Raw genomic sequence first — 25,437 nt, forward strand, 5'->3', positions numbered from 1 at the left:
AAGAGTACCTGCCTTCCGGGGGAAGTTAGAAATGACTTCAGAAAGGAAAGAGGATTTGAGCTTTCAGGCCTTTGAAGGATGAGTGGGGTTTCAATAGTTACAAGTGGAGAAAAGGGCCCTGAAGCAGCTGTGATACATGGATAAGAACTATGGGGCAAAAGAAACTGTTTGGTCTATATCTTCCATTCTGCAAACATTAGCTTGACTTGGCAAAAGTCAGGCAAAGGAGACAGAGCTGTCTTTCATACCATGGCCAACCTGCTCAAGTTTCAGGCCAGTAACTTTGGACCCTTTTGACCTCGAGCTCTCCTCTACCCTGCCCTGCTCACACCCCATCAGGATTGCATGAGTAAGAAGTCAGGCCAAAGTTGCCTGTGTATGTATGAAAGGCTGGAATTTGTTCTTCAGGATTATACAATCCCCATTAGAAGAGTCTTTAAAGGACTAAAGTTCAATAAGCCTTTGGACATTGAGAGAATCAGGGGATCTGTGGACCTAAGGTATGTCCAAAGTAATATACCTTGACTTCAGGATTAATGAGTCATCGAGTCCCTTTATCTGATATTATTTTTGTTTTGGTGTGTGGATGACACAGAAAGATTTCTGTCTAATTCTGGGAGACAGTAGTGCTCAGATGCTTCTGGAAACTAGTAGAAGATCCTTTAATGTCTAGTCTTCTGGGCACTGCACACCCACGAGACTCCCAGAAAATACTGCTCTAACAGGCCCCTTTAGATCATACTTAGCCAAAGTTATGGACATGTATACTACTCTGTGGCATAAATTTAGTAGTATTATTGTAGTTTCACCAATGATAATATCATACTTTCAACAACCCCTGCCATTAAAATGATCATTTATAATTTACGAAGTATGTCTAAGTGCATTATCTCATTTAAGTCTCCCATGAGCCTTAAGATGAGAATTATTATGAACCCCATTTTACAAACAAGTAGGCCGAGATCCAGAGGAATAACTGACTTGCTCTGGATCACTTAGCTATTTGGTAGCAGTGCCACAAGAAAATAAAAACCAACCAAACAAACAAATGAATAAAAACCCATGAGAGCTTCTTCTTCCAAATCCTATGCCTTTTATCATCCCAGAATGACCTGTGCCACATAGAATCAAATTCAATAAAATGAATGATAGGGGGCTTGGCAATGACACCCATGCTGTATTTCTTCCTCAATCTTAAGCAGAGATATCATGGTACTGTTATTTTGCTATGAATACTTGTTCCAAATGAGGGAACATCTACTTTGCTGCCTGAGGCACGATGTCAAATCCAGAGTACCAGGAGTTTCAGGAGCATTCTATCGACTCTAAAAGAATGCAGTCTACTATTGACTACACATTTGGTTATGCTTCCCTTATTAAAGAGTTGGCTCCTTCACTCTGACTTCCATTCATTTTCAATTCAGCCTTCTCAAGAAAATATCCAAGAAAAAAACAGATCTGTATAGAGGTTAAACATAAATTGTTACCAGCACTGGCATAGCCATTTCCTACCTTCTCTTTTGGATGCTCAAAGTTGTGATGAAAAAAAAGAAAAAAGGGAAAGCAAAGAAAGCAAGGAAAGAAAAGAAGGAAAATAAAACGTTGCTGTCAATGTCCCCACTTCTATATTAGAGGTGGGAAAAAATATTTAAACAGATTGTGGATGGCCAGCTCATTCTTCAGGTAGGATTCCTTCAAGGGACAGGAGGTTAGCTGTCCACGTGCTCACCTCCATCTTGTTCAAACCCCTCCTTGCGAAGACACTTTACCCCCTTTCAAACACATGTGGCCTCAAGCAACAGGTTCCATTTTTATAAAACATGTCCCTGCCTTTTACATGGATCAGCTGAAACAACAAACTATTGGAACAAATTATTGTTAATTTAAGGTAGAAACATCTGACTTGCGCATCAATTTGACTTATGATTTCTCTGATGAAATCCTCATTCAAATTTTATAATCTCTAGAATCTAAAATTACCAATTCAGCCACAAAGTTTAGTTTTAATTTTTGAGGAGGGCATGGTTAGTACAAAAGGCAGAGATGAGCAGGAGGCAACAAACACATGAATATCATGAGAACCTTTCTAACAACTGTGGATCATGGTGGGGGGCGGGGGGGCGGGCAAAGCCACCCAGCAGGTGTTTTATCCATTAGGTCAATCACACAGAATTCAGGTGAATTCATTAGCAAAGGAGAGGTCGCAGATACAGATACAGGCAGGTGAGATGAGATAGTTCAAGTCTGGTGGGTCATTCCTCTCATCTCAAGACTATAGAAGGCAGCTCCTTTAAAGAAACTGAACTAGGCAGGGCAAAATGTTCAAGCAAGAATAGATAGCTGGCCCATCCCTCAGGAGTAATTCCTGTGAGGGGCAGGAGGTTAGGCTGAATGACATTTAAGAACAACAATTCCAGGGCTAAGATTCTATGAAAGATTTCAATTTGCAAAGACCTTAATTTCATCTTACGGGAGGCTTGCTTTTTTTTACCAAAACTCAGAGCTTATCACTTAAATCATGTTGTACCTTTAAATTTAAATGGATGGTCAACAGCAGTATTTGTTAAGCCTTAAATCCACAAAGCCGAGAAACTCATTCTGCTTCTCATACATTTGACCAGTAGTGACAAATCACCAGCTGTAGGCAGCGGCCAATGTTTATTAAATGTCTCACTCAACCCCAAACCTCATGAATTGTTTAACATACAAGAGAGACAAAAAGCCAGTATTTTCCCTTGTGTCGGCTCTTGTTAGGAGCAGCTCTGCTCTGCTCCTCTCCCTGCTGGCTAGAAACTACATTAACATTCATTGTTCTTAAACACATGGGGGCTTTGGGAGCCTCTGTATATGCAGCCAATCCTGTGTCAAGTGTCTACAAATGCACACCCAGTCTATCAGCACAAAGAGGCAAATGTGAGGGCCACACTGACGGTATACACTTTTCGGAGGGGAGAGCAGTGGGCAGCAAGTTCCACCACCGCCGGGGACAATTCAGATGTGCCAGAGAAAGAACCCCGTCATCTCACACCAAGAAGAAACCCTCATGAAATCAATACAGACAAAAGGAGACTTTTTAAGTCACCCATTTCAAGTTAGCCACAAGGGACCTGCATTAGGTAGCTGGTGACCTGCAAGACAGAGACTCTTATCCAGCCTCAGGAATAGCTGAAGAATTTCACCATGATTGCTTTTTCCCCCATGCTGCTTCCTTCCATAGTTTGTGGGAAAAAATAGGAAGGCACACGGTCGGGTGGTAGGTGGTTCCTTGGGAAAGTCTCTAGAGGCACTTGTAATCAGGAGTCTCTGTGATTCTAAGCATCTAAATCTTTTTAATAAGTAACATGGATTTTTCTCTGAGAATAATATATTTTAGCATGATAGATGTGAAAAATTCAAGGAAAACTTTACTGCAATAAGTGTCTACTTAACAGGCATTCAATGCCACTATTTCTATAAGTAGGCTTCAGCTGGCCTCACAAATGTCACCATAAAGTTAACCTTAAAGGATTCTTTTTTTACTTCTCTGTAACATCCTCCAGGAAGTCCAATTCTGTGATGCTCATCATTAAGAATTAGGGGACAACTCAAGTGAATTGGAAACATAAATCCTGACCAACAAAGACAGAGGTCTCTTTGGTCTACAATACTCGACCATATTAAAAAGAGACCCTAAACACTGAATAAGTCTGTCTCTTTCTAGAGTTCTTTGATCAATATGATCTTGAGCTAGACCAGCAGTCCCAGAGCTGTTCCGGATTTGGAGAGCGCAGCACACGGCCTCGCTCTTGCCCTCCCCTTTTTTCCTAAAGGGAACGCTAGGGATCTTCTTGTTATATCACTATTGCAAAGGGGTCTAAGAAATGGATTTTTTTTTTTTTTTTTTTGCGGTACGCGGGTCGCTCACTGTTGTGGCCTCTCCCGTTGCGGAGCACAGGCTCCGGACGCGCAGGCTCAGCGGCCATGGCTCACGGGCCAAGCCGCTCCGCGGCATGTGGGATCTTCCCGGACCGGGGCACGAACCCGTGTCCCCTGCATGGGCAGGCAGACTCTCAACCACTGCGCCACCAGGGAAGCCCTGGATACATTTTTCAAATTGAATAAATACAGAAATAAAACAATTCACCATCTGCACATACCAACCAACCACATAACATAACTTGCAGTAATCAGAGGTCATCCATGGGAATACAGAAAACGGGAGGTGGTATTTTCCATTCGTGACATCCAATCCCCAAACAAAGATTTTCTGTGGTGATTGTAAACAGCAGCTAAACTCCCTGGAGAAACACATTTTTCCAGAACACTACATATATGTGGCTCATACAGCATGTTTTTATGACTACTATTTGTTTCTTATCTTTCATATATCTTTGCAGATGAAAATTCACAAAAACCCAAAATAAGGGAAAAAGAGAGTCCTAGATAATGGTAACTGTAATAAACCTTAATAATTCTCTCTTGCTTGTTCACATAGCTGAAGCTAATCTTCAGGAGGACCTATGCAGGTGACTTTTGCAAATATAGAAAATTTTCATTTTTGGTTCTACATTGGACATCAGCAGCTGTTGTGCTTCAGTGAACTCAGAAGTTTTAGAGTAGCAAGATTAAAAAAAAAGAAGAAAAAAGAAAGAAAACTAGCAAAGCTAGAAATTTAAGAGTGGAGAACAATGCCAGGAAAACAGAGTAAAATGTTATGATTCAAGCTGCCATATGGGTCAGGATGATAGTGCTTCTTTCTCAAATAGGCCTGACAAGGTCATTCTCATTCTCTAATCATCATAACATTTTACAAAATGCACATTTATTTTCAGACTCTCAAGTTCTTCCCAATTTAAACACCATGTGCATCTTCCCATTAGTTCCTTTCCCTACAATTCCATGATGATCCTCCATCCTCTAAAGTCCAGTGGCACTGACTGTGCACATCCTTCATGGGGGACATTTCATATAACCTGTAGTTTCTCTCTTAATACACCCTGATTATACATGGAATATTCCCTAAGGACCGAGACCATGACATATTATCTCTCAGTATCTCCAATTCCTGTACCATCCAACACAGAGAAAGAGGTAAAAAATTCACCTGTTGATGCTAAAAGTTTCTGTATCCATTTTATAACCAGCAGTCTGTCCATTACTTAGAGCTGGATTCAATACTTCTTATATTCATTCATGCAACAAATAGATTTATATAGAATTTCACTCACCACTGCCTACTTAACTTATCAGAAAAGGACAATGACCTACTGTGGCCAGAGCAAGAATGAGAATGGAATAGACCATTAAAAACAAAGAAAAAGATTAAGAGAAGGCAGCCCAACGTGCCATGGTAAAAACAACTGTTACCTCCATCTCTGCCTCTCATGGGTAAACAAAACCAGTTCCTCTATTAACACCTTCAGCAATGCCATAGCATAATCCTGCTGGGACTCAAATTTTAAGCAAGTGCCATAACTTCATCAGTGCTAGAAGAAAGCCAGCCTGTGGCTTTACACAAATCTCTGACTATAATTTGTTTAGTGATTTGACTTGTTAGTTTCAGTCTTTTTGGAAGAAGCTCTAACAGTTGGCACCATTTCCCAAGAAATTTCGCAGAATCCCAAAATTGCTCCATAATGTATTTTTCTACAAACCTTTCTCGACAAAAACTCATAATTTTGCCAAGAGTATTCACTTTTGCACTGGGTGTTATCCAGTCTCTCAGACACACACCCCTTTCTGTTTCCCTGGGGAGAATTTCGAATAGGAAATTTACCCTCATGCTTTTCAGATTGGAGGGTGCTCTTCATCAATTGCTGAATTGGACATCAGGAAAGCACCTTTCTCCTTGGCTCTTTGGTCTTAATGTGTCTTTCTTTATATCAATACAATACTTCTATGTAAAACTGCATTTCCTGTTTCCATCTAATTTTTTTTTTTTTTTTTTTTTTGCGGTACGTGGGCCTCTCACTGTCCTGGCCTCTCCCCCTGCGGAGCACAGGCTCCGGACGCGCAGGCTCAGCGGCCATGGCTCACGGGCCTAGCTGCTCCATGGCATGTGGGATCTTCCCGGACCGGGGCACGAACCCGTGTCCCCTGCATCGGCAGGCGGACTCTCAACCACTGCGCCACCAGGGAAGCCCTCCATCTAATTTTAAAGAACAGCTTTATTCTAGATTTTTAGAGGCATGACCCTCCTCCTCTTCTTGATCCACCCACAATCACTGGTGGTGATGTCTGTTTCAATAACATGCTTATGTACTAACTAACATGACAATTATGGAACTGGGATGAAAAAAAGAGGACAACTGAGTGCACTAGATTTTCAAAGAAAATCTAAAAGTGTAATTATACTTTAGCACATAAGTTAAGAAAAGGAAGACTGGCCAGAGAGGTGCAAAAGAATACAAGAGAGAGAAAAGGTAGGATGCTTTAAACATGAAGTTATTGATGAGATTGCTACAGGGTAAAAGTCTTTAGTTGGAGCAGACACAGTGTGGGAGCACACATGCTAGAACAGTTTGGTTACGTGCCAAAAGTCTTTATCAACAGCCACTTTGAAATATGTATATTTATAGACAAAGAGAACCATAAAAATTGCATATGGTCTTCTGACCACTTGAGCACTTAACTTCAAGTAGAGAAGAGAAGTGGAAGCAAATTTAATCTTTATTTCCCCATTTTTTAATACTTCGGTGGCACAATATTATACCTACTGTTACAATTTGCTACTCTTAGTTAAATCTCTGAAGGCCATGCTCTGAGATTCCTAAGACTAGAAGCTGAAGGATGTTATAAGGGGAAGGGTTGAGCTTCCATGACAATTGAAGAGAAGTCCCTCTAGGAATCCAAATCAGCTTGGGCTTTCGTGGGAAAATACATGCTTTCAGGAAAAAAGAAGAGATTTGTATTACCAACATAGCCTAGGGATGAAACCATACTTAAACAGGAGGTGCTGTTTGAGAGGTTTGTGTATTTATTTAATTTATTTTTTTGATGACATATTGAATCATAATGGAAACAGTCAGACAACAATGGGTTGTTTATATCGTGACCATTTTCCTTCTTTCCTGGTTTTCCTTTTTCTTGCTGGTGCTTCCCTGTTTATCCGATCTAATGCAATAAAATGCATAATTAATTTCTAAACGCCTCTGTTGAGCAGTGCAATTTGTCAAGTCGAGTTCTTAATAGAATTAAGCTTTTTATCAGCGATTAGCAAAAGAAGGTAAAAAAATTAATTATGGAATTGTATGCCTCCCTGGTTCAAAGCCAGGTTTCAGATTACATGTTCAATAAAGGTTTCTTGACACATTATAAAACATTTAGCAAAAGCTGCTTTCCTCTAGTGCATTTAGAACCTGTCTCTGTACAAAACCAACCAGCAAGGAAAGAGCATTTGTGTAGACCTTTGTGCACACCAGAGTGGGGAGACAGAAAATCACCTACACAACCTACTGAATAGGATAAGATATTTGCAAATCCCATATCCAATAAGGGGTTAATATCTAAAATACATAAAGAACTCATACAACTCAACAACAACAAAACAACCTGTCCAGTTAAACAAATGGGCAGAGGATCTGAACAGACATTTTTCCAAAAAAGACAAACAGATGGCCAACAGGCACATGAAATCAAAGATATCTGACATCACGAATTACTAGGCAAATGCAAATTGAAATCACAATGAGATATCACCTCATACCTGTTAGAATGGCTATCATAAAAAAGACAAGTTTTGCAGAGGATGTGGAGAAAAGAGAATCCTCATATACTGTTGGCTGGAATGAAATTGGTGCAGCCACTATGGAAACAATATGGAGATTTCTCAAGAAATTAAGAATAGAACTACCATACGATCCAACAATTATACCTCTGGGTACTTATCCAAAGAATTTGAAAATAAAGATTTGAAAAGTCATGTGCACCCCTATGTTCACTGCAATATTATTTAAAATAGCCAAGATACAAGAATAACCTAAGTGTCCATCAATGGATGAATGGATAAAGAATATGTGATATACATATACACATATACACACAATGGAATACTGTTCAGACATTAAAAAAAAGAATGAAATTGTGTGATTTGCAACCACTCAGATGGACCTTGAGGATATTATGTTAAGTGAAATAAGTCAGACAGAGAAGGACAGACACCATATTATTTCATTCATATGTGGAATCTAAAAACAAAACAAATGAACAAACAGAACAAAACAAAAAGAAACTCATAGATACAGAGAACAGATAGGTGGTTAGCAGAGGGAAAGGGATGTGAGGGGTGGAAAAAACTGGGCGAAGGAGCCAATTGTATGGTGATGGATGGCAACTAGACCTTTAGTGGTAACTATTTTGTAGTGTATACAGATGATGAATTATTATGTTGTACACCTAAAACTTATATAATGTTATACACCAATTTTACCTCAATAAAAAAATCACTTTTACAAGATACTAAGGAAAACACTGGTTTCCCTTGTACTGCTCAAGAGAATGGACAAGCTATTCCTTTACAGGTGTAAAGATAAAAAATCTTTACTTTTTGATAGTGTGATTTGCAGCTTGAGTAAAGTCGAAGAATTGGTTGGAGCGTGTAATAGAACAGTACATTGCTGACATGATCAATATAATATGCCTTCACTTGTAATTATATACCACATACCCACAAAGGTTATTATGTAAATGGTTAAAAGTGAAGAGTTGAAAGACAATACAAAATATCTCACCATCTCTAAATCTCTAGTATAGTTTATCCACTTCTCCTATGCTTGGTACCCTCTTGTCTCCCCTGTGTCCTTGTCACCTCATTTTCCTATAAAGCCAAATAATTCAGTCCATTTCATCCTCTCACTTTCTCCAGTCCAAACGAGAAGGAAGGAGAGAAAGGATAAATCTGATGGGTTAAACCCTGACATCCATTGAGTCACGTTTTATGAGTGGCACAAGTTACTGTTCCCCAGTAGCAGGAAACAAGCCCCATTTTACCTTGATTCAACTACTTGTACTCAGGGGCAGCAAGCATTTCTTACCTGCTCTTCCACATCTGGGGCTACCATGCTTGGGCTGTTGGCTTCCAAATCACACCCTGGGGGCACTTTGGGGCACGGCCAGGGCATGGTTTCCATAGGAAAGTTGTGCTCTTCAAAGAAGGCACACTCATTGTGTAGATCCCCAGTTTGAAGTTTAGGATGGGGATGGGAGGTCAGAGGCTGCCCTCCAGCCGCGGAGTTAAGTCACATTCTCTACTTCCTTTTATAGCAGAGAGGCAAGCACTGGAGTTATAGGGAAGTTTTACAGACTAATTAAATGGGCACACATTTATAAATGGGGTATGTGCAATCTGTGCATATATATACCATCCCTCAGAAAGCTGGGAGGACAAGGAGTGAGTGGCAGGCACCAAACACACAATACATAAGGCATTCTTCTATCGTGGGCTCTCTTAGTTCAGGCTGCTACAAGAAAAATACCAGACTGGCTTAAACAACAAACGTCTACTTCTCACAATTCTGGAGACTGGGAAGTCCAAGATCAAGGCACCAGCAGATTTAGAGTCTGGTGAGAGCCCACTGGTTCATAGATGGTCATCTTCTCCCTGTGTCCTTACATGACAGAAAGGTTGAGAGAGCTCTCTGAGGTCTCTTTCTTATAAGGGCACTAATCCCACTCATGAAGCTTCCATCGCTATGAACTAATCACCTCCCAAAAGCCCTATCTCCTAAAACCATCATTTTGGGGCTTAGGATGACAACTTATAAATTAGGAAGGGAGTAGTAATACAATTCAGTCCATAACAAATGTTCACTCTTTTCTTCTGTTTTCTTTGTCCTCTTTCTTTCCTTTTATTCTCTTCTGTATTTTCTGCCTTCCAACATGCTTTGGATAATTTCTTGAGTACACAGCAGGACTCAATTTGTAAGAAGCATGCTGAGTAGCTCATTATGACTATTTTATATAACACATTTGAATTCTATGAAACAATGGTGCTATTTTACTTTCTTATATAAATGATAGATTTGTTCTAGATAATTGCTGCTAATTATAAAATAAACAACAATAATAACAAAACAACACAGAATCAGCTTAGGTATCTGGTTGAGAAATGTAATGAGCAATGTGATTTTCCTCGTTGGTTGAATTTGAGCTCCATGAACTGTGGGGACATTTTTAGTCTTGCTTATTATCACTGTAACCCCATTACCTAGAGTTTCTGATTCATGGTAGATTCTTCATAAATATTAGTTAAATCAATGAATAGTTAAGTGAATGTTATTCTTTGTGTCTTTTTCTTATTCCAACTCTTCTATGAAAAATTTTTAAAAAGTATTTCTTTGCTTACTTCCTTAGTAAACATGGAGACATACTTTGACTTTCCTTAATGACTCAGAATTTTGCAGTGCCTAATTAAGTATGAGTAATATTAATTAGCACAATTAATAACCTGACAATTATCAGGTAAAATGGGAGGAATTAAAATGGATCCTCATTGACCCTAACTTGTCACCCTGCTTGATTTTTGACTGATTCTTTGATTCCAGCTTGTTTTCTTATACTTTATCTTATTCTCATAAAAGAATGAAGAATGTGCAATTCTATGACCTCCTGAACTAGATTTAACACAGTTGTCTTTCTACAAAATTACTGAGTAAATCTAAGGATGAATCTATCTTCTCCCAAATTGTTTTGCAACCCTCATTATAATCTTCCTTATCATTTGTATGTCTCTTTTGAATTTTCAGTAGCTTTAAAGTATTTTTTATTAGCTAAGCATCAACAGTAACTTAGTTAAATATGCAAGTTTTCTCTACTTTTTTTTTAATTGAGTAAAAGTCTTCTCCATTAAAAAAAATTAGTATATTTGAGAATTTTAATCTTTAAAGTACTAACAATTGTCAGGGACTATTTTTTTCCAAGCTTTTCTTTTTTATTAAAATTTAGTAGAATTCTAAAAGAAAACAACATTGTAAAAAACCTTATACTATAATTAGGTGATGGAAATCTCTTTTATAGAAATGTATCATATTCTAAGTAATACGTAGGTCCATAGTTTGAATTAAGAAAGCAACAGTCGCAATAGGAAAATGATAAGAAAATATTATCACTCTCTAGCTCTGCTTCTGAAAGTGAGCACAAGTGCCTAACAGTAAAATTGTTATAATTTTCAGCTGAGCATATGCTGCCACAGTGGTCCCTTTTCATTATTATACAGTGATTGCATGTATAACAGTGCAAAGGGACCACTCAATAGAAAAAAGAAAAAGAGAATGACATTTCTGCATAAATTTGTACTTTACTAGCAAATGGTTTATGTGTAACACCCTTGAAAACTATTGTAATGATTTTTTTCATCAATAACAATTTTGTTTTTTTTTAAAAAAAAAAACCTCACACATAAATGTAGTTGTCTTGTCTTTATTTAACCTAATCTGTAGATGTTTAAATTTGGCATGACCCTACATGAGGATTGTCTTTTTTTTTTTTTTTTTTTTTTTTGCGGTACGCAGGCCTCTCACTGTTGTGGCCTCTCCCGTTGCGGAGCACAGGCTTCGGATGCGCAGGCTCAGTGGCCATGGCTCATGGGCCCAGCCGCTCCGCGGCATGTGGGATCTTCCCGGACCAGGGCATGAACCCGTGTCCCCTGCATCGGCAGGCGGACTCTCAACCACTGCACCACCAAGGAAGCCCAGGACTGTCTTTTTTTAACCAAAGCGTATCAGTTCCTTAGTGCTCTAACACTGTTCAGCATATTTAGTAATCAGGATAACAGAAATTTGAAATTCTGCAAAATTGTGCAGTTGCTAAGCATTCAGCTGGTAAATTTTCACAACACACATTTAGCTATCCAATAACTTGTCAATCTTAAAATGCCAGTGCTATCTTACCAGCAATGCACATGCCTTGATCAACTATATTTACTCAAAAATATTTATTTTAGCTTATTCATGACACATTGGTCCACAAAGAGCAGTTAAAAACACTCAAATAAAATATGGTTTGTATGTTCTAATATTGTTCTGTGAGTAAAAGACAGTATGCAATAATTTTAATTCTCCCAAATGGTAAAGAATTTAGATTGGCTCATTTTCACTCCTGACAGTCTACACTATAAAAGAAAATTGGAAAATGTTGTCCAAGCTTTTTCTTATGTTCATTGTTCCTTAAAATTATATGTGTATTTTCCTATTTTAAGGCTTATAACACTTTGATGGATTACCTTTCTATCTTTCACAACAAGAAGCCAATATGACAGTGATGTGCATGGAACTAGTCTTTAATTGAGAAAGCACTGCATCAATATGTGTAGTTGTGGTGGTGGTGGGATGGGAAGTGATGTGAAATGATGTGGTCATGTCAGTTGCAGTAATCGCTTATCTTCCAGTGGTTGAGTTGTATAGGTGACTGGGAAATTCTTTGGTAACAAATACCCTCAGATATTAAAGAGTGTTTGATTCACCTATTCTTCACTCCTTCCCAGCTTATCCAACTACTAGCCTTTTCCTCTACAATATCTATGCTATGTGCTCTATCTTTTTTCTCATTTTTGCTTCATCTCACAATAAAACCTTTTTTATCTGTAGTTTTTCTCCTCCGTTTTCTACCTGCAACTTCCCAGGTACAGACTGGTGCTTGAGAGGTTATATTTTCAAGCGTAAGTGTTTGCTTCACAAACAGGTTCACATCTCTGGTTTGCATTCAGGAAGATGTTCTCAGGTGATTGATGGAATCACCAAGGAAAAGGATGCTAAACTTTCCTTCCCTCTAATCCTTTCAGTAAAGATCCTTCTTTACATGTAAAGCACTTTTAACTTTCCCAAGGGCTTACACAAACACCCTTTATTTCATTTGATATTTACTGAGACCCCCTAGTGGTAGGTAGGACTCTAACCTCTAGTTGTCTCCCTCCTATCCAGTAATGCACAGATTTAAAACAATCATAATTAAAGAACATGACCTCAACATATACAGATTTGTTTTCAAATAATATGCAAAAGTACTTTACTAATATATTAGAAACCATACTAATACATTATGAAATATATACAAATAGAAATAAAAATGAGATAAAAAATATAGAAATTCTAATCATTTCTTCAAGACCTCAGTGCATACTCTTGGGACCACTGAGACCACTTCATGATCTGCCAGGCCATTAGCAACTGCATTTGGACACTTAGAGGGAGCAGTGATCACTTGGGGGAGTCTCCTGGGAGGGGGTGGGCTGTAACACTTGCAATGCTACAGTGGCATAACCCTTAGGTTCCTAACTCTATTCCCACTTGCTCTGGCCTGCGCAAGATGAACATTTGTGAGGCTTAGCATAGTGGAAGCCAACTATGTGCATCTGTGCCTTGTGGCGGGAGAACCTGGGCCCAAGGCCTACAGTCCAAGGCAGCATTTCCTGCATGAGATTCAGCCTTTAGTGAAGTGCTTCTCCTTGAGTGTTTGCTGATGGGGGTAGAGGTGCAGGTAGAGATAGAGCAACACCTGGGGGAGGACGCAGCTGATTATCATTCTGGGCATGTGAAATAGTTTGTGCACAATTAACTTTTCTGAAGCATATTCCAGAGCTTTCAAATTACTTTTTGTGTGGTGTAATTCTATCCTATTACCCTTAGCCACATACACCTTGGTATCACAGTATTGTAAATTATTCCTTTGCCTCTTTAGCGTTTACAACTTTCTGATATAACACTTGTAGATAGTGATCATGCATATTCCATCCTAGTTATCACAGTGCAACTAGAGCTATTTTATTCTTCTAATCTTTCTTCATGTGTCCTTAAGTTCTTTAATCTTTTTTTTTTTCTTTTGCAGTACGCAGGCCTCTTACTGTCGTGGCCTCTCCCGTTGCGGAGCACAGGCTCCAGACGCGCACGCTCAGCAGCCACGGCCCACGGGCCCAGCCTCTCCACGGCATGTGGGATCCTCCTGGACCGGGGCACGAACCCGCATCCCCTGCATTGGCAGGCGGACTCTCAACCACCGTGCCACCAGGGAAGCCCTCTTTAATCATTTTTGTTGTTGGTTTTTTCTTTCGTTTCCAGTTACCAGTATCTTTCTGATCCTGGGGCACTCAGACTTGGAAGGACAATGCCAGATAGAGTCTCACCTTACTGTATAAACAGGAGCCATGGACTATAGCTTTCCTGTTCTGTGATAGTGTTTGCCTGTTTATAAAGCCAGTGCTCTTATACATTTTTATTATATTAACACCAGGTTGAATTATCAGCATGTCACCTTGCTATTTAGAAAGCTGTCATCTGATTCCCTCTTCTTCATGTCATCCTTCTACTTTGGCTCAGTCTTTCTCATAGCTTTGAATTCCATTTTCTTTCCAGTTTTGCTTTGCTCAGTATAGTGACCTGTGGTTTGCCCCATTTTCTGTTTAAAAAACAATTGCCTACCTAGGAAATTAGCATAGTGTCCTGCATCCAATCTTTCTAAAGATTAGGTTCTTCAGAAAATTCTTAGCGTACCGTGAGCAGGTTTGCAGAATGTACTGATCTTGGAAATCTCCTTTCCAAAATGTGCTTTGATTGGTCTCTTTGCCACTAGAACGTGCTGCTATTCTCCATTTGGGTATGTATATTTACATTCACATATTTTTCTAAATTAAAGGAAGAGAGGGTTGAGCAAATATTTTAATACTTTATATGGTCGATGTATACAACAGAAGAATAATCTGAGAATGTAATAAATACTAAATCACTTCTCTAATGATCCTAATGAATCCTCTTCTTACCATTTTCTTATTATTTTTTGGACCCAAATTGAGTTAGAATTATGCACACTTTATTTGCTAATTTAGGTGTTTTTCACCCAAGTGTAAGGACTTGGGCTAAAAAAAAAGACATTCCAGTATCTCCCACTTGCTATGCAAACAGAATCAATAATTACCACCTGTAGTTATGCCTTTCACTTGGTGATACTTGATTTTAACCATCAGGAAGTAACATGCATAAACTATAGATCCTACATTGTGGCATGGGAAGATTTCAATCTTCTTCAGCCTCTAGATTTTAGGGGATAAGTGATAAAAATGCTGATAAATTTCCGTCCTGACTCCCTATTGAGGTCTTGAGTTCTCCCATAAATGCATCTTTTTGTGTTAATGTTTTGGCCACTTTTGACTCATCAAAATGTTCAAGATCCTGTCTGAGATACTGTTTTGGGGCTAAAGGCGTATGACTTTCTATTCACTCTGATATTCTCTGTGGGCACCAGATAGATGGTAGACACTTTTTGGTGCATGCAAAATAGAGCTACTAAAACTTGTTTAGACTGTTGTATTAGAAAAGCTACCATGGCACAGAAAAGATAATGCAATACATTTCTGATGATAAATCACTTAGCACATCTTGCTAGGGGAGCAGGGAAAGAGTTTAAAAGGATATCATGTGCTTAGTGAGAAGGGAAAAGACATTTACTGGGGAAGCATAAAATCATCAAAATCAAAGAAAGCCACATAATTTCCAATTTTCTGTGCTTGGAATCCTCTTCTAGGTCCCTCATTAGGCAGGTGCAGGGACTGTGGGGTTCAGATACACTCATGGAAACTGATACGGCAAGTGCCCGGTGAGTAGAAAGCCCAGTGATCTTGTCTTGAGGCTCCTAAAGCAATGGTTTGGTTAGGGAGATATTCTAGGGGTTGGGCTCCATCACTCCAACCATCCTCACTGGGGAAACATGTCTGCTCACTAATGGCCAAAGAGAACACTCAGTAGAAGAGGGAGGGGGAAAAATGTTAGTATAAGGCAGCTTGTTTAATTTATGAATGACAAAGATAACAAAGAATGTGATCAGGACAGAGCTAGGAAGGTGATCATAATGAGCTATGTATGCTCTCAATTGCAGGAACTGATTATTCTACTATATAAAAGGATGGATATTTTTGTAGCTATATTTATGGTAAGAAACTATACATTGAGTTTAAATAGTATCAATATTTTTAGCTTCACTTCAATGAAGTGAAGCATACTTCTATGTAGCATATATCAAAATTACAACAGTTTTTATATTGCTTCTCAGTAGATGAATGGTTTTATGTTTTTAAGTACAGCGTTCTAGAAATGTTAGCTTGTGTTTATAAGACTCAACATAGTTAATGACTTGATCCACTAACATCACTAATATTTATCTAAATGGAAAAATATATTACTTTGTTGCATCTTTGACTACTAAGGAACTATGGCAGCATGGTTCTGAGGCCAGGATTCTTACTGAAAGTGGAAGGGAGTCATCTGTGGCTTCTTTAATCAGATAGGAATGGGGCACACTCAGCTGCTTGGGAGAAGGAGAAGCAAGTGTGAAGTGCAGATCAGTTCCAAGAGGCTCCCTCTGAAAACGATGGTGTGTTGCTACCAGGCATGATGGCAACGGAACATGTCTGCATATCAGCCTGTACTTGCTATTACCACCTGCCTGTCTTTAAAGGGAAGTGCCACCTTTTAATATTTAGTCATCTGATAGTTCTGTAGACACTAGTTAGATATACTAGCTCAGCAAATAAAAGTGGAAGATGCTCAGTATATTCTGCAGCCTCCCTGGTCTCTTCCTCTATATCCACTAGAACCCTGAAAATTCACTCTTCTGGGATGAAGAGATAAGAAAGTTCTTCCTCTGTTTTTCCTTAAGATTGCATTCTTAATCTGGATCTCAATCTGGACTTCATTTTGGGCCAAGATGGAGAGTTATCTGGAATTGTCGGCCTGCCAAAGCTTGGGCAATTCTGAAATGGCCTTGTGATATTTCCCAAAGGGGAAAAGGGGGTGGCTTTTGAGACACTAAATCATAGCTCTAGTGCAGCCCCGTTGAAGGCTGGCACAGTTCAGCCTCTGACGTCAGACTCTGGGAGGCTCACAGGAGCTAAGGGAGATTGTTCAGTGTTTCTGCTTTACCGTGAATAACAAGGGATAAAGAAGAGTTAGAGAAAATGGAGGTGAGGATAGGTAAACATTAAACTTATCAGCCCTATTCTATTTACTTTTAATCCACTCATTTCCCAAGTCTCTATTGTATTTTATTTTATTTTTTTGTGGGTGGGGGAACTACATTTTTTTTTGAATTTTATTTTATCCAAGTCTCTATTTTATAGTCTTCTATTTCTCTGACAATCTCTAGTGATTTGACAACTGTTTTCTAAGGTTCACGACTACATGTGCATTATTATATCTCTATATATTGCTTTTCAGTTGAAGGAGGTTCATTAGAGATTAGGCTCTCATTTTAAACAGATTTATAATGTTGCACATACTTTACTGAAAACCATCTTTAGCATGAAAAAGTATCTGCTCAGGAGCACCAGAGGTGTCCATTTTTTTCCTTCCCGAGGAAGGGTCACCTACAGAAAAGCTGAAGTTTGTGTTGGAAATTTTTTTTAATTGGGAATTTGACACTTGTCTGTGGTAGTTATGACTTCCAAGAGATCACAGGACTGCACTACTATTAAGATTCACTGTGGAATTGCATTTGGTACTTTATATCATAACAGGTTTACATCTGTCTTTTTGATGATATGGTAACTTCAAATCCACATAAAGAGGGCTCAGAGCCCTGCCATCTGCTTCCCCCACAGAAGAAACACAACAGTTTATACTTTGCCAGAATATGGCTTTAGTTTATATGCCCTGCTGCTCTGGCCATGGTAATTTAAATAACTGTTCCAGGATGATAGAGTCCTTATGAGTGGAAATTTCTGTCCCCCAATGCCTTGCCTCACACCAATGTCATAACAACTGTCCGGAGAAGTGGTACAGCATCTTTCTTGCAGTCAATAGCGTAACTAGCCTGGTTATTCTTTGGGGCTTACATATAGGCCTCCTCATATGTTTCTGTGCTGAACAAACAAGACCCCACTAAGGTTCCTTTGTCAGCTTGTGATTTTGGCAGTTGTTTTCTCCTTGTCCTCTTCCCCTGACCTCGGCTGGCGCTATAACATACATTGTGTTCTCATATCAAAATCAAAGGCAATATATGTTCTTAACTTTGGTTCAAACTTCCTAAAGTTTTTCCCTTCAAATAACTGTCAGCATGAATGGGGAAAGGGAGGCTTCTGTCTGTTGAATTTTTTTAACATAGGGGAAGAATTTTATTTTCTCCTCTTGAGAGTTTGCTAGCTGTTTTCTCCAGGGTCACAACTACCTAGAACATTATACTGAGCATTTAGCACCCCCTTCTACTGCTAGCCAACCTCTTGTCTCCCTTTTTTCCCCCCAGAGGGGAAACTGCAGAGAAATACTACTTAATTATCATACCACGTAACTAATTAAAAGCAGAATTTTTTTGTGTATGGTATGCTAATGAGCTATTAGAGATCCAGCATATTTTAGTGACAAGACATGGGTTCCTATCCTGCCCTTCACCTGGCTGTGGATTTCCAGTTGACAGTTAATGATGATGAGATGGGAGTTTATTATGACGCTTGCAAGCCAAGAACTTTGAGAGAGGGCAGAAAAGTCAGGCAACAGAATCACTCAGAGGAAGCAACACCCGAGCTGAAACCAAGAGGCAGAAAAAATCGGAGGATTTCATTCATAGGAAACCATGGAATGTGTAGAGCACACGGCAAAGGGTGTTCAATACATGGGAAACATCCCCTATTATTCTCAGTGGCCCAGCGATGGAAAATGAACACATTAGAAGTGAGCTACTGATTAGTTACTTGTATGTGTGCCATGTGTCCAGATGTGAGTATCTTAGTTTCGAAGTCCTCCAAAGACAGCCTACAAAGATTGGTATTTCACACAGAGGTGAGGTCAGAGGCATGCAGAGAAGTGTACAGAGAGGAAAGAAAGGGGATACATGGAGAGAAAGAAAATGGAAAGAATAAATATTTATAATTACATTTGTCTGATTTGTGAGAAAAAGATTACAAACGGAAGAAGCAGGGATGTTAGCAAGAAGATAGCCACACCTAAGGCTAACAATAATAATAATCAACACTGGGCGTTCCTTTCCTGGAGGCAGGTGCCTGCTAAGCGCTTTAAAAGCATTATTTCACAGGTACCCCATCCTAGAGAGGACTATAATAAGATCAGTGTAGGGTTCTGAAGCAGAGTGTCTCTGACCACAATCTCTAAATAGAGATTCAAAACTAAGAACTTCTGCAGTACATCAAGGAGAATGGACTCGCACCGTGTACACTCAGCTGGAACGCAAGGCAGGTGCTGCATCTTTTAAGTGTCCATATTCTCTGTGTCCAGAATATAACGGTACTCATTTAAATGGCCATAAACAATAGAATGTTAACAGTGTAAGTTAACTTTGAGGAGGTCCATCGCGAATAGTAATAAAGGTCAGAGAAGAAGAAATGGCTTTCGTGCGTTGATGCTGACGCCACCACATATTTTGGATCTATTATTTAACCTCTATTAAGAAAAATGCATTTCGAAGCAATAGAATTAACATAGCAAGGAATTGTATTTTGCTGCCCCCCCAATGTTTGCACAATGTTCCTGATGTGCTTTTGTTGCTGTTTCCCTTAAGTCAGGAAGAACGACTCCCTTTCTCCTTAAGTCTTATTATCAACTGAAAGAAGAAAAGAGGCAGTCAGAATTTATAGAGAAGTCCCTTACTTGAAAAAGGGAGAAGACACTATGCCAGGCCCATCTCTGTCCACCTGGGAACCGCAGAGTTAAGTTGGCAGAGACATTGTCACTAGAGCAGCAACTCCCATAATGAAGTGATCATTAGGGGTAAGGAACCTCTGTTTTCCTGCTATCGTGTACACTTCAATAATAAAAATGCAATCTCTGTGTTCTCTTCAATATTTATTATTCTCTTCCCCCTCCATAAGAGAATATCTATATTATTGGCAATTAGTTCATCTAGAATAAAGACGTAGACATACAGAATGGACCTGAGGACACGGGGATGGGGAAGGGTAAGCTGGGTTGAAGTGAGAGAGAGAGGCATGGGCATATATACACTACCAAATGTAAAACAGATAGCTAGTGGGAAGAAGCCACATAGCACAGGGAGATCAGCTCAGTGCTTTGTGACCACCTAGAGGGGTGGGATAGGGAGGGTGGGAGGGAGACGCAAGAGGGAGGGGATATGGGGATATATGTATACATATAACTGATTCACTTTGTTATACAGCAGAAACTAACACAACATTGTAAAGCAATTATACTCCAATAAAGATGTCAAAAACAATAAAAATTAAAACCTCCATTTTACAGCCTCCTTTGCAATTGGAGTGGCCCCGTGAGATGTAAGTAAAAGTCAATGGATAGAGCCTCCAGGACATTCTCTGAAGGAGAGATGGAAATGTAATGGCTGGACCTCCAAAAATGTCCTTAAACCCTGAGGATGGAAGACATACATTAAAGATGGCAAAGCCAAACGATAGGCCCAGGGCAGTTCTTATATAATTTCAGCCCTGGATATCTCTTCTAGACTATTTTACATTAAAGAAAACTAAAAGCCCTCATTTGTGTAAGCTGCTTTATTTGGGCTTTTTGTAATATGGAGCTAAATCTAACACTAACTAATTCATCCTTTTTCTAGTCTCTTACTATTCCTAGACTAATAAGAATGGCCATTTACAATTTTTCTTTGTGGTAGATAAGACACAACCACCTCTTGTTACTCTAGCTTAGAAAAGGGACTCCTTTTGGTAAGCAAAATAGTCATGTCGCCTACAAATGCATCTCTTGCCTGGATAATCAAAATTCCTTTTTCTTGCTATAATTAAAGACTAGGCATAAATCCATACCCTATTCTTCCTGTAAGGCATGACTTAAGTTTTTTTCTTCTTTCGTTCTTAACTATATCCGAGGAACTCATGGGGGTAGATGGAGGTTTGGAAAGAAAAGACAGCCAGCTTATTTATATGCTGTTATTGCCAGATGGGAGCCTGGAGGTTCATGGAACCTCATTAACATCCTTAGGGCCCTGCAATTCGTGGGGCTACCAGAAAGAAGCACTGCTTTTTGGAAACTTTAAGTGTAAAATCCCTCTGTTTTTGGTTGGACTTCAATATTTTGTGTGTGTTTCAAGATTTCTAAAGATTTTTCTTTTCTCTTTTCACTGTTTTTTTTTTAATTTGTTCATTTTTGTTTTGTTTCTTTTGAACTTTACTCATAATTTTAGAAACTAAAGAAAGAAAGAAACTAAAGAAATATTATTCTTCTTTTGAAGGTTGAAGGACAGAGTTGGTAAGAGGGTAGGGATTTCTGTGGAGTAAAGAAAAGGAATTAACTTTTGGGGGATTGAACAGTAAATGAAATGCCATCCAACCAGATGGAAGAATCTATGGACCAACAGATCTTTCAGTGGGCTGGATAGCCATGCTATCCCTGTTAGTGTATCCACATGAGTCGCAATTTTCTTGTCTAGGTAGAAACTAGACAAACCCTCCCACTGGATGGTCCCAACAGCTCAGGAAGCTGTTGTGTTGAGAAGGGCTCCACCCACTCATTTTTCATCATTATCTCGGTCCATCTCTCCCATATACTAAGCACAAGGTTCTTTCATGAATCTCTCAATTAAGCCTAAAAGGTAAAATGATGGAGGGACAAGTACAAAATTTTAATAATGAGTGGCTACAAATTTCAACTTTGCCATATATGAGTTGTATAATAATAAGCAAGATATGAAACCTCTGAAAACCCATTTCCTCATTTATACAATGTGAATTGCAACTTCTCTTATTAAATGTTAAATGAGATACACAACACACATATTATATACTTTGCCCATTTACAAATCACATTTGGACCTTTGGCATCCTATAAACAACACTCAATAAGTTGTTCAAAAATATTTATTGACACACAATGCCCAACAAATATTTGCTTAAATTTGAGTAATACATAATGAACTAATGAATAAATGTCCTAATGGCACTGCACTGAGTCCTGGCTGAAATTTATATGTGTCATGCCACTCTGTATTTAAGCTAACATTGATCTTACTCCATTGTGCAGCAACCCTAACAATAAGGTGACCATATAATCTAAACTAGGACACTTCTGAGAATGAAGGGAGACAGTATTGATAACTACTGCAAAACAACTGATGTAAACTGAGACTGTCCTGGGCAAATAGGGACATATATATGATCACCTTCTTAAAAAGCACATGGCTCTTTGCTTGATACCTTGATCAAGATCACAAATGAATCTGTAGTTGTGAAAGTATGCACATTTTCGATTCTCTCAATGTTTAAGCCAAGAGAAGTCCCCAAACATTGTACAAGTATGCTTTACTCTGCACAATGGATTGCTTCCTGAACAACTCTGTTTATTAGGTTTTTAATAAATGAAAGTACATATACATTCCCATGAGCACTCTATAAAGAGTCTCAGTACTGAACCATTTTTAAAGTGATAAAATTCTAAAACCTGAATAATCAACCCTCCCATCGGGAACTCTGATATCCAATTTATTTGCTTATAAATTAAAGTTTGTTTTGTTTAGTTTTATATTGAGTTTCCCAAAGTATGACACACTTGTAGGCAAGAGTCTTGTATGAAACATGTCCTAATAATATGTGATCTGTCAATTAGTCACCTAAAACACTTTTAGTCATACAAGACCGTTACTGTGATGAAAGTTGTCCCCTTAATGGGGTGATAGACAGAAACAGTAGAGGACTGTCACTGAGCAATGTGAAAGGGCAATTTCCCTCTGAAATAGCACCCCATGTCCCTGGATGGCCACAGAATTAACATCCTTCTGTCCCATGAAATTCAAGCAGGGTTGACTGCAATTGAGGTTGTAGAATTAGATGGACCACAAAGCTTCTTTATTGCATCTGAGATCTAGATTGTGATTATCTTAGCTGTTGAGTTTGTCCGAACAATTTCAGTAATACCAGAGGTGGATCTGGTGCCATCAGCAGCGGCCTTGGCCCTTCAGTGGCCAACAAGGACTAATTAAGAAGTGAAACATTGGTTAAGTTGCTCTCACTTAGGTCCAAGATAATGTATTCCTGGAAGCACCAGGGCACTGTAATAACTAGACCCTGGATAACTTTGACTTGCTAAGGGAGTTTTAATGTTTAACATATGTTGGAGGTTACAGAAAACCTTTCAGCTGTGATTTTTATGAGGGCTCCCAGTTTATCCTGTTTGAGCTGCAAACACAGAATACCACTTTACAAAAGACATTAAGTAACACCTTAACATGTTAAACCCAGCCTTTTCATACCCATCCAAACACCCACTTGAATAGTTCTATATAATAAGCAGTAACAATACCAGAACTTAGAGTCAAGAAAATTTCAAGTGCAATTCAGGTTGTGTTAGTCACTAGCTCTGAGATCTAGACAAAGCCTGCTTACTTATCTGAACTAATTACTTCAAGTGTAAAATTAGAGGATTTGGGCCATATGTACTAAGGATTCCTTTCATAACTAACAATTTAGTAGTAATTCCTTGAAACCTCAAATAGATAGAAATGTAGGATGTTACAGGATGTTGTAATGATGTTCCATGGCCAAGAAAGGAATTCACTCAAGACTTAAGCCAATAAAAAAACAAATTCAGCCTTTCTGATATGATACAGCTTATTTTCAGCAGGTAAAGATATCATGCTACTACTACCATAATATGTTTTCCAGTTTAAAAATTAATCTCTAATACATAACTTTACTCCTTATCTTACAGAAGAGGAAATAGACTCAAAGGAATTAAATATCTTCTCCAAGTTTGCTAGAATTTGAAATAGTCCAGATTTGCTTATTCCCAGTTAGTTTGGTTCATATTTTAGATTTCTTCAGGTGGAAAATAACAACAAAACTGGTTTATGTTAATAAACAGTTGGCATTAGGTGCTCTAGGATTTTTGAAGGAGAACATTCTACTTTGCCAACAGTAGGAAACGGAAACATTTTTCTTTAAACCTCCCATCTTATACCATAGAAGTACTTTTTGGACAGAGAATAAAATGCAATTTGTTAAAAAAATAAAAAATATAAATTAATTTAAAAAATGCAGTTTGCTGAGGAATAATGAGCCAACTTATAGTTAGTCTAAAAAAGAAGCTGGACTTTTATTACTGTTTTGTGGGAGGAGAAATCCAGTCATGATACTGAAACTCATTCTTGGGCTCCTTTCTGCTGCAGAGGACAGCTAGAAACTAAGGAGAGAAATAAGAAAGTACAATGGAGTATTTTCCTATATATTCTATCTGAAATGAGTATGGGGGGGGCAGGAAATGGACTGAGATCCAATGGTAAAAGGAAAAAAAATAAAAAGCAGTGATGAAATGGAGACTGCATTTTAGAAAAGCAAGTAGAGTGAAAAAGGAGATGGATATAAAGATGAAAGGAGCTCCTAAAGCCCTTTATCTCTCTGTCTTTGCATTGACCACTTACTCACACATACGTCTTGTGATTCTATAAATCACAAACAAATAAACATGCATATAACAAAAACAAAGAGAGAAACCATATATGTGTTAATAGCCCTCTGTCTAGTGACACATTTGTGCATGGACAGAGGCTTATCATGACTCCCATTATATCATGGAAACAGAAGCCACTAATTAAGTATTCAGAGAAAGGCAAAAATAACACTAGAAAATAAACACTAAAACCTACAACACCAAGACTTTGAATTGACATTCTTTCACTGGGCAAGGTAAGTCCCATTGTTTGATACAAAAACCATCTGGATTCGTCTTCTTGCATTTGTTGAATGATTATTCCCAAGCTAACTGTCTGATAATGGCCACAGGTAGTTCAGTATACCTCCTCAAATCTATCGTATGATACCCTACTGGCTAATGAGGAGATGTATTTACTTGATGAAGAATTAACCTAATTTTTGTTGGCTTTCTATTTTGAAGCAAATCTTTTGAACTATATTGATGTTTTATGTTTCTCTTGGTCATGTTTTCTTGTTTCTTCTTTGTTTTGATTCAAAGACAATAGGAATAACTGTTCATCTCTGGTAGAGCCATTATTTTCTGCATGATTTTGTCCTCTACAGGTGCAAGGTACATACATATAATGTCATCCTCTATATGTAGGAATCTGTTCTAAATAGGTGGTAAAAAGTTGATTAATATGAAAAAAAAAAAGTCCAGAAAATTTGGTTTGCTATTTAAATGGCTTAGCTATAATAAACTTTCTTTGTTGTTTGATTTTCTACTCTTTCATGGAAGCAGCACTTTGAGTATAAATAATGTCTCAAAATCAGGTAAATTATTTCTAGGACTTCATGACATGCTAATGTGTTCCCTTGGATTTCCTGAGTCCTTCTGATGTTATTAAGTGCTGTCATTCATTGCTTGAACACTACTTAGAATTGCACACTGTTCCCAAAAAGGTCATCGAAGCACTTAATTTTAAAAAGAGATAAGCAGGACAGAAGACGTTATCTGTATATCAAATGTGAGTTCACGTGTGACCTGCTACCCCAGGCAAACTGCTGTCCCTATCAATCCTACCTCCACCTCACCCTGCCCTTGACTAACAGCACCAGTTAAGGACTCCATGATTCCC

General features: G+C 38.5%; 1 protein-coding gene across 1 annotated transcript in view; it reads right to left on the reverse strand.

Annotated features, from left to right (window-relative positions):
- The window catches only part of LSAMP (limbic system associated membrane protein), a 654,527-nt gene that overhangs the window by 465,166 nt on the left and 163,924 nt on the right, over positions 1-25,437 (reverse strand). The window lies entirely within an intron of this gene.

This window comes from Mesoplodon bidens, assembly GCF_964165515.1.
Source record: "Mesoplodon bidens genome assembly, chromosome: 5".
Lineage (NCBI taxonomy): Eukaryota > Metazoa > Chordata > Mammalia > Artiodactyla > Ziphiidae > Mesoplodon > Mesoplodon bidens.